This window comes from Copadichromis virginalis, linkage group LG10 (assembly GCF_057382275.1).
Source record: "Copadichromis virginalis isolate Kocher_CV1m ecotype Utaka linkage group LG10, C_Virginalis_male_GT1.1, whole genome shotgun sequence".
Classification (NCBI taxonomy): domain Eukaryota; kingdom Metazoa; phylum Chordata; class Actinopteri; order Cichliformes; family Cichlidae; genus Copadichromis; species Copadichromis virginalis.
Window position 1 is genome coordinate 19410999 of NC_140627.1, and position 10846 is coordinate 19421844.

Genomic DNA, 10846 nt, shown 5'->3' on the forward strand with positions numbered 1-10846 from the left:
ATCCTGACAGTTTTGCCAGCCATAATGTGAACAAAAGTGTGTGCATACACACCGACAAACACACACACACAGCTCAAGGCACAAGCCACCTACACTTAAGTCATTGTTCTTTCTTCCTTGCTCTCTCTCTCTCTGTGCGGTTTTAATTTTCCAAATACTTAGGCTTTAATTAATAAGGAAAACAGAGAAGCCTTTAATTGAAAGCATTCCTGAGAATACCAACTACTACTCCGGAGGACTGCCCCAATTTCTCCCTCTCAACAGCATAATGCCCAACCAAAGCCTCACGCTCGTGCCAGTGAATTCTTTCATCATGAATACTCACTCAGATCCTGAATCTGCGCAGGCACTGATATTAAAAATGTCACTCATGTTAGAGAGGGCTGTAGTTGTAGAAGCAGATTACCTCTCTCTAAACTGCTCTGACTTTACTCATCAAAAGATAATTATATAAAAGTCTTGCCAGTGGTCAGCCATACATTACAAACTACAAAATTTATGTCACGATGAAAAAAAAAATGCCTCAATCACTGATTTCCATGACACAATAAGTTGCTGAGAGAAGCTGTGTAAGCATTGTCAGAGGCAGTTTCTGAGACAACTGATCAAAATGAAGCAGCACAGAGTTAAAACCTGCACTCCAGGCTAAGAGGATTACAGCTGAGCATCATCTGCTGTCCACGGCCAGACGAAAGTCATTTTTGACCTTAAGAAGGACAGTCTCAGTATTGTGTGCTCTGAGAGCTTGATTGGACCTATTGTGCATTAGCCTAATGCACTTTGAAATACTCACTGCTCACTACTGTTACAGTAACAGATGTGCCAAAGATCAGATCCTGCATTAGCTGGACTAAAAATCTTTGTTGTCATTGTGTTTGTTCCACTATAATGTAGTCATTTTCTCTGTAATATTGTTATGGAAGCAGTTCGACACTTGCCATCGTGATTAAGGAGATTGAAACTGGTGTCTGCCTGGGGTCTGCTGACTAATGTTCATTATCTTGTTTTTTGGAGGACGATGTAGTCACGTTGGCCACTTAGTGCACGACAACTGGGCTTCTACAGTTACTCCACTCTCTGCTGTTCTCCTTGCTGTGAAGCTGCTGTGTGAATGAAGTCTGATTTAGGTGAACTTGGTTTTAAGAAGTTTTTATTTTCCCTTTTACCTGATAACCACTTTGATGAATCTGCAATACTTACTCAAAACCAGTAGCCGATGGCTTACATGACTTTATCTGTGCAGAAATTAATATTATTGGATTTGTCAGTGTGTTACACATCACTCGTAACTTAAAGATGTATTGTGTTATTAAATCAGCCCCTGCAGAAAGTAATTTGTTATGCTATTACATTTTGCTTTGCTTTATAATATGACACAAGATGGATTGTCATAGTACTAAAGTCAATTTTTTGGGTTACAAACGTTCTTCAGTTGCTAATGGGTAGAAAGAAAGAATTTAAAATTAAACATATAGTTTTCATCCTGAAAAGAACATTATGTATATATTTTTTAAAATGAAAGAGGTGTGACGATAAAGTGCAAATCTTATCTAGGAAAGTAACAACTGCATTATACTGTTAACAGTGCAGTTTAATTCAGTCATTTCTATAGCACCAACTCACAACAGCAGTCACCTCAAGGCACTTTATATTTTACAGTAAAGATCCTACTGTACAATAATAGAAAGAAAACCCCAACAATCAAAACAACCCCCTTTTGAGCACTTGGTGACAGTGGGAAGGACAAACTCCCTTTTAACAGGAAGACGTCTCAGACAGAACCAGGCTTAGGTAGCCAGGGGCGCCAGCCATCTGCCACGACCGGTTGGGGGTCAGGGGACAACACATGCCCTAACACAATGTCAACTCTTTGCAACCATCTGCACAGATAGCATGCTAACACAAAGCTAATGAAGAACCCAGTGTGTGCTGACATTTTTGGGTACAAAATGGCTTTATAGCATACATGAGAGATGTATTTGCGAGGTTATAGGTCAGCAAGGCATTCGAACAGTTTAAATATTTTTCGGGGCAAATAGAAGAAATCACTTTTTGGCAGATGATCACTTTTGTTGGCATGCCATCACTATGCAGACTTCAGCCAAGCAGTCAGAGCTTGATCATAAACAGGTAACAAAACAGTCACGAACAGACACCTGTAGGATCATAGCTGCTGTTTCTACCTACACTCATGCTTCTAAGAAAAATTCTGCTTGGTTGATTATTTCTCTGTTTCAGCTGTGCTCCTTGGCAATAATTCACATTTTAAAGGAAAATCAATCGTGGGTCGAGCAACAGACTTGAGCGTATAGGTTATACCCATGGAAAACTTCAAATCTTCTCTGTCAGTCCCAAACAGTGTTGGTCAAGTTACTTGAAAAAAGTAATCAGTAACTAATTACTGATTACTCCCCCTAAAAAGTAATCCCGTTACTTTACTGATTACTTATTTTCAAAAGTAATTAATTACTTAGTTACTTAGTTACCTTTTAAAAACACGATTTACAACCTGAATAGGTAATGAAGAAATAGATCTTTCAGCCCAATTCTACTTTTTCTACAATCCATCATACAAAATGTAATCAAATGGAAAAGTCTCTTTTTAAAACTTGTTTTATTAGTTTTAACCTTTTAACTTTATGCATCAAGCAAAAATTTAATTATATGCAACATTCTGGGACTGGAAGAAATTTGTTTAACATTTAAACTTATTTTCTGCACATTCCAGCACATAAAATATATTTTTTTTGTGTGTTTACACTCACTCTTTCAAATAGATGCAAGTAAAACACAGCAGAAAATAAATAACATCAAAGACTAGCGGTCCTGTTGCTCTATTTTCACCTGTAAAGCAGGAGTGGCATAGGCGGAGGTTTACCCTGGTGCAGGTGTGCCGCAGCGGTCAGTGGAAGAATCTGCGAGTTTCTCTGTGAGTTTCCCATTATGTGGTAGCGCACTCGGTGCTTGCTTGGAAGTTTAGGGGGTTTTTTTGCTTTAAAAAGAAGTTTTCTTCCCACGCACAACGGACACTAATGTTTTTGTCACTTTTTATGGAATCAAACTCAAAATAAGGTCAGTACTTCCAAGCTTTAAACGCTGCAGTCCAGGGGCGGAGCGTGGGGGTGGCTTACTGGGCTTAAGCCCGGGTTGTTTTGTCAGAAGCCCGGGGTATTTTGGAGTGCAATTTTTTCATAGTTAGATGCCTGGCTGACAACTGTATAAAACAAAAAGTACACACAATATTCGAAGCACATAGTGCACACTGTGGGAATTTACGACTGTGCGTGAATCCCCCCCTGATATTGGTATGATCCAAGCTCAGGCACTAAGCGACTGAGCGAGGGGGCGGGGCAGCTGCTGCCCGTCAGTGCGCTGTTGGAGAGACGGAGCCAGCCATACTAAGGAGAGCTTAAGTTTGACCAGGTACCAAAGCAAATCATTCGTACCGTACAAATAATGTAAATATGACGGTGTATCACGAAAGATTGATATCAAACTGATCACTTGACCAATATTACGTTACTTGCTCTTCAAGTGAATCAACAAATGGCGAAATGAAAAGCCGAACAAATGCTATTTTTTTTTAGAGATTCTTAGCTTACGTGTGTTTATTTCATATTTTCAGTTCTTACCCTCCCCGACTAAATCGGTTTCAGTTATGTACTGAAATATAAGAATGGACATTAGAGGGTTCTTTCAAAGAAAAACTCAGGTAAATGTTATTTTATATATTATGCTTTGTATGTTGTTCAGTATATTTGTATGCAAAACAAGAGGAATTTCAGTACACAGCAGGATATTCACATTTGTAACCAGATATTTACACTTTAGGGAGAAAACATAAAACATTTTTACTGCACAACATCAATTTAGAGTAAACTTTTGTTTTAGATAAATATTGAAATATCTTTTGAATTAGTTAAATGTCACAATAAAGAGAGACAGAGCTTTCTGTTTTTTATCACTTTCATCAAATTTAGGAGTACATATACACTAAGTTTATTGTTAATTAATAAGAAAACTCCAGACGATTCCATTCTGAGCTGAAGAAGCTTCTGATAGGTTAGTAGAGTCCATGTGAGTAAATTGGTGGCACAGCTGTGGATGCATATAAGGCAAAACACAGAGCCTGTTTCTGTGACATGGGAAAATCAAGAGATGTCAACCAAAACACCAGGAAAAGAACTGTGGAGCTCCATAAGTGTGGCTCAATTTTGAATACAATTTGGTGCCATTTGCAATTACGAAATACAGATAGTTTCTCTCTTTACTCTTAAAGTTAACAAATATGTTTTTTATATTTATCAATCTAAAAAAATAAACATTTAGTCTGATTTGATGTTACAATTAAAAAGTGTTTGTGTTTTTATCTGAAGAGTTTGTAAATATCTGTATATTTTATGATTGTCAGCACAAAGAGGGAGAGAGGAACAGAGAGGGAGATGGAGAATGAGGACAGAACAGAGATGAACAAGAGCAGGTGAGACACACATGTTAGTCAAATGGTTGTTTACCAAAAGTATCACCGTATCATAGGTACTCATGTACCTCATACCTAGTGTTTCTTTTTAGGTTTGTTATTTTTCAAATTCTATATTTATTAAGTTATGCAGGCTTGTTTGCACAACAAGGCTAAATAATTATATAAACCTTTCTCAATCTAAATATTGTACTTTGGTAAAATTAAAAAATAAATGTAGTGCAGGTCTATGATGATTTTTAGTGCTACTATCATCTAGTTCTGATTCTGGTTCTGTCTTGGTTAAGTCCCAAGTAGTCCTGATTTTGAACTCTTGTAGTCCTGTTTTAATTCTGGATCAGTTCTTGGTCTGGTTGAATTGGGGTTTAGTCCTCGTGTCTTGATACAGCCCTGATTTTGTTCTGTCTTGCTGCTTAATTAAAAAACTAGTTTAAGGTGTTCTGCACATGTGATATATATTTTTCCCTATATGAAGTCATTCTTTTTTGAACAAAACTCAAAACAGAGCCAATTAATCTTTCAGTCATTTCTACCCCCCCCCCCCCCCCCCCCCCAAAGGGAAAAAAAAATCCCACATGCATACTATCCTTTTGGGCTAAGCCCCGGGTGTTTCAAATGTCTGGCTCCGCCTCTGCGCTGCACGCTCATACTCTCTCCCGCAGTCGATATATGATGCACTGTTGATCTGCACACAGCTGTTGTCACGAACGTTGCACTCGCTTACGTCACTGTCATGAGACATTCTTGCAAAAAAATCACGGTTTTAGTAACGCAGTAATGCAGCGTTCCTACGGGAAAGTAACGGTAATCTAATTACCGTTTTTGCAATAGTAATCCCTTACTTTACTCACTACCTGAAAAAAGTAATCAGATTACAGTTACTGCCCATCTCTGGTCCCAAACAGCTTATTCTGCTATTGACACTTGTTTGGTGTTGTTTATTGGATTGGGTGATTGGAGTCTGAGGAAACAAGACATGTTGGCAATTTAACAGTTTAATAATTTAACAAACAGGGGCCTTGGTAGCATGTGGAAGAACCATATATAACTACAATACCCTTGCACCTCTTCATCATGCTGGTCGCCAATTTGGTCACACACTACTGTGAGATGGCATCACATTCATTAACCAGGATGTGTCACAAGTCAATCAATGTGGTTGTGTTGGTCACACTGGCATAAACAGCACGCCCAAGCTCATCCCACAAGTGTTCAATGGGATTCAGGTCAGGTCTGCAGACAGGGATTGCAGAATCTCATCTTGATGTCTCTCTCCATTGAGATTGCTTTCAGTGATGACAAGCCTTGTTTTTCAAGGGAGATGCTGGCCCACTTCATCATACTGCCCCCACCAAAAGCTGTTACCCTACTAATGCAGCAATCAATGTGCTCCACGTTTTCAGCACACGATCCAGCTGCTACAGGCAGATTCTGGACTCATCATTGAACATAAGTCTTTTTCATGCTTTTTTTGTTGTTGTTGTTAAAAAAAACTAGTTCAGAGCGATAGCCTATACTGTTCTTTTTGCTCCACTATCTTTATGTCTCAACTATAGTTTATTATTATTATCTTAAAACCTGAAAAGAAAAACTATAATCACCAGCAACATGTACAGCTGTTACAACCTGCTCCATCACCACCAACTATAAAATGTCATTGTTTTTTATGTGTTGATGACCATTTGGATGGATTGGCAACAGGTGAATTAATAAAGAACCAGATCTATAGGCAGACTTCCTAATGGCATTTAAATCAATAAAATCTTTAAAATATATTTCCCTGCATTACAAATCAATATGCAGTAATGTTTTAATGCATTTTAATGTACTGACACTTTTAATACTAATCGCTCTTGTGCACTTTTACTTGGGTAAAATGTTACATATTTCCTAATGTCCATTTTTTTACTTAATGGTGCTCCCGCTTTCACTTAAGCCAGCTATAGTACATTTGTAATAATACTATAACAAATAAAAGTGTCAAATGTGATAGTTTTAAATGAATGATTTATGGGGCTTTATAACTAGTCTCATTTCATTGTTTAGCTGTCTATCTGTCCTTTTATTGTTTTGAGTCACTCTCTTGGCTCTCACTGAACTATTTTTATAGCCATCAAATATTTTAGCTTAAAAACCCACTTTTACCTGATGAACAACACACAGCAGAGTAACTAACCACTGAACACATGGAGCACTTGGCAGATGTAGAGACCAAAAACAGAAGTAAAGGAGAGTGAGTACAGGGCTTAGGTTACGCCCACCCGATGGTCAAAAACACAACTCCAAATCAATGATAATACTTTCCAAAACATTTGTCTAAGTAAATAGCCAAGAAACTGCTTGTGATCAGGTTTACTGTGTCAACTTGAAAATATAATAAAGTCAGTGGTTCTACTGCTGCAAAGTGAGGAGAGAAAACTCGAAAAACATTAACAAACCCGTGCCTGTAAAAGATTTTTACTCATGCTCAATGACTAAGACCATGTGTTTTTAATGTTAATCACATCATTCATTTTATGGCATTTTATTGAAACAATATGTTGAAATATAATACAACATATTGTATTTGTCAACCTAATGACAGTGATGATAAACTGTGATCCATGCATGATCTCATTAATAAATAAATGCAGTGACAGCTCTGCTGCTCTGCATAATTTCAAGAGTTCGATTTTTGGGATGTGAAAAAAAAAATTTAACCAGATAACTTTTTGCCAGGATTTCTTTTGTTTTTTTCTTTTTACACAGAAACTGTCACTATGGTTGTTTCTGTTCTAGTGGTATTGGAGTATTTTTTTGCAGCAGGTGGATTTTGAAATGAGAAAACAGAGACCAGAAAATGGACACTGTCTACTATTTAGTTTTTCTCTGTTGTTGGTGCCAAACTCTGCTCTATATAGCATGGGAGCTATCCCACTAGCAATGCAATCATGTCGTTGTAAGTGCTATACCTCATCTTGGTCATGTTAACTTTTCTCAGTCTGCGGGTCCACTGTTCTGCACTGCTGTTATCAGGCACTAGGCATGTAATAATTCATTCACTGTACAGTGATAAGAATCCTCTGCTTTTGAAACTGTGATTCATGGCCCAAAATTGCATTGTACAGCTCTATACATTCATCATGGACTAATCGAACGTTTGGCAGATGGATTCCTTCCCCCAGATATTCATGACCAACACACTGAAACCTAATAGCTCTTGATGACTAGTTAGTGTATCGTGTGGTAGCTTACCTCCAAGGGGTGTTTTGTGTGAGTAGAGGTGAGTGAAGGGACAATTGTAAAGTGCTTTGGCTGAAAGCAGGGCACAGAGAGTATTTGTCAGATTATTTAACAAAACTGCATGCTGGCCTTTAAGTTACAAAAACTACTGTAACAGAAAAGCCACAAATTGTGTTTGAGGTCGTTCAGAATCACCTCCAGAATTACATTTGCCAGTGTAAGTCAAGTCAAAATGTATTTCTATAGCAAATCTTAAACAACCTAAGATGACCAAAGTGATATGTTATACAAAAGATAGACTATACATAGCAATCACTAAATCAACAATAAACATACATTATAAATCATCTAATGAAATAAAAATGAATAACACTATGTTTGAATAACAAAGGGCAGGGTACCCTGCTCAACTAAAACTAAAAGCAAGTGAAAATGAATAGGTGTTTAACAGTGTTTTAAAATGATTTAGAGAATCTGCATCTCTTTTGTGAAAATGTAGGTTATTCCAAAGATTAGGAGCCACCACTGAAAAGGCTCTATCACCTCTGCTTTTAAGTCTGGATCTAGGAAGTCTTCACTAATCCAAAAATAAGCTACTTTTGGCTGCTCCCTCATTCACAAGGGGTTGCCACACTAGGTAGCTGTGGCAACCCCTATCAAATCAAACTACTAGTGGGTAGTCTGATTTGGTAGATTTCTATGCATTGAGAAGGATTGCCTCACCAAAGAGATTTGTTAGGTGAATGTGTGAACAGCTTTAAATTCAAAATCTGTATCTCTTAGGGTCAGAGACAGTGTCTGCGGCCAGTTTAGGTGATTATTGGTTCATGCCTGTCAAAATAAATCCCCCTATTTAGACATATAAAGCAGAACTTTCATTTTTATTTGTCTTTATCCGCCTCATTTATTGGTGTTGCTGACCCCTGTCACTGTGCCATGTGCCCCTGTATTGATCTGTGGTGCCACAGTAAAGTCTCAGCGTTGAGTTTTGAGAAGTTCACTGTCAGTGAATTAGCTTGTTTAATAGGAACTGAAATAAACACCTTTTCCGTTTATTCCACAAAGTCAAAGCAACACCTTTTAACCCGAAATACAAGCGGAGGTGCCGTTCTTGCAGGCGTGTCAGTAACGGTGGCGTGCACATGGTGCAAATCTGCAGATTGTCTCTCTCTGCAGTCTCTCAAAACTGAGGTTGCACAAAGTGACTATTGAGTTACAGAGAGGTCACTCACCCCTTTGCTGAAATGAAAAATGATTGATAAACTTTAAAGGCTAGAAATTGGAACTGGTGTTGGAGATGACACAGATGCTCCCAAACTATATGGGAATACTATGTGTTTTTTCTATTCATGCAAATGATTTGAACAAAATGTGTTTCTCTGTCTTTGCTGTTTACTGTGTCATAATTAGATCTTAATGCTCATTGTGAGCATTATGTATGATTCTATGCCTAACATTACAGTATATCCGGGCATCTGGTTGTTATCCCTGTCTGATCAAATTATCAGAGTGACAGTGATAGTGTTCTCATATGAAGTGAAGGATACATTTATGTGCATCAAAGGTGGCTTAGACTGATGCTTTATTTCAGGTGACTTGCTGGGTTATGCCTTATCTGTATCAGTTCACTAAACATCAGTTCCCTGCACTGCTTGGAGTTTCCGTGTTGGTGGATAGACACATGTACATGGCTTGTGTTGGGCTCTGTATCTAATTTTGGAGGAAGTTTATCATTGCTGCTGAGACTGTGAGGTTACTGAAAAAGATAAAGTCTTGCAAAGTCTCAGCTCTGTAGATCTTCATGTGTATTGTACATTTGAAATGCCACAGCTTAAAAAGAAAAGGTCTTTTACTGATCAAAAGTAAGAAAGTATGTCTAAAATAGAATCTTTCGAAGTAAGTAAACTAACTGCAAGCATTTAGCTCGATACATGGGTGACCTTGAAAAACAAAATGATTGTGAAAACTCAAATTCTTAGTTCAGACTCATCAGTCGCATAGTTCACACGAATGGTTAGATTTACAGGTTCATAAATTGATAAGTAACAACTCTTAAAAGAATTCTGGTAACCACAAGCAGTTGAGATAGTCGAGCCTTTTACCTTCCAGCTTACCGAGAGAATATAAGAAATACTCTTGATGGTAAAATGTCCCCAAACTGCAAAAGCCAAGTGTGGTGGTTTGAAAGGGATGTGAGTTCAGAAGCCAGGACACTGTGATGAGATCAAAACCCAAGACAAGCCTTTATCGACGTAGGGGGTAATCCCGAGTGTCTGGGACTAAAAAGAGAATGGCTCACTGCCAAAAAAAGGCAAATAATTAATCATTTAGAAGGACTTGTGGCATAGGAATTAATTTGGGACAGCATCTAGATGACAGGTAGAGGACTAAAAGTGACATGCTGTCTCCACCAGAAGTGGTTTCAAACCACCCAGTACAGCAGAGCCCTCAGAAATAATACATAGGACCACATTAGTAACGGAGGTCTTGGTGATGTTCCTAACTTTTTTTTTGTTGGGCTATGGGCCCTGACATACATTTACAACTATAAGTAAAATGGAGCCATATAGATTAGAATCAGAACCAGAATCAGAAAGGGTTTTATTGCCAAATGTTGAGCAGATTTACAACATTAGGAAATTGCTGCAGTACTTAGTGCAAAACATACTGTAAGACAAAAGTTAAATAAATATAAAAATAAGAATTAAAAGTGCTAAACAGATTAATATATACATGTGTGCAGGTGATAATCAGTGCAAAAATGAAACAGTAATAAAGAGTCAACTTCCCACATTTGCAATAACTAAACGTCTTTAATAGCCACACAACATCTGGAGCAATAGAGGTTAAGAAGTGAAGAACCCAGTGATTCTGGAGAGGATGGACAGAAGTACCAATCACATCTCTGTGGAACTAAAAACAGGCCATTAAACCTACGCAGCTGTCTTTTAAGAACGATGTGATCTGAAAATTGCAAAACAAAAACTTTGAGAAGATTATGCAGTCACAGCGGCCAACTCTAGCTGTCCTAATGCATTGTGGGTGCACTACACAGCTTGTGCACCTTGATAAAAAACATTTCTCCTGCATTGCTTACTATGTTGTCTTAGCAATGCATTACGTACACTTTTGTAAATGTGTCCA

At 37.9% G+C, this 10846-nt stretch overlaps 1 long non-coding RNA gene across 1 annotated transcript; it reads left to right on the top strand.

Moving 5' to 3' along the window:
* The first annotated feature begins 3114 nt into the window (after positions 1-3114).
* LOC146700300 (uncharacterized) lies at positions 3115-4531 on the top strand. Its single transcript, XR_014922670.1, has 3 exons — positions 3115-3423; positions 3626-3712; positions 4412-4531. It is a non-coding gene; the product is annotated as an uncharacterized LOC146700300 (long non-coding RNA).
* Positions 4532-10846: the final 6315 nt, after the last annotated feature.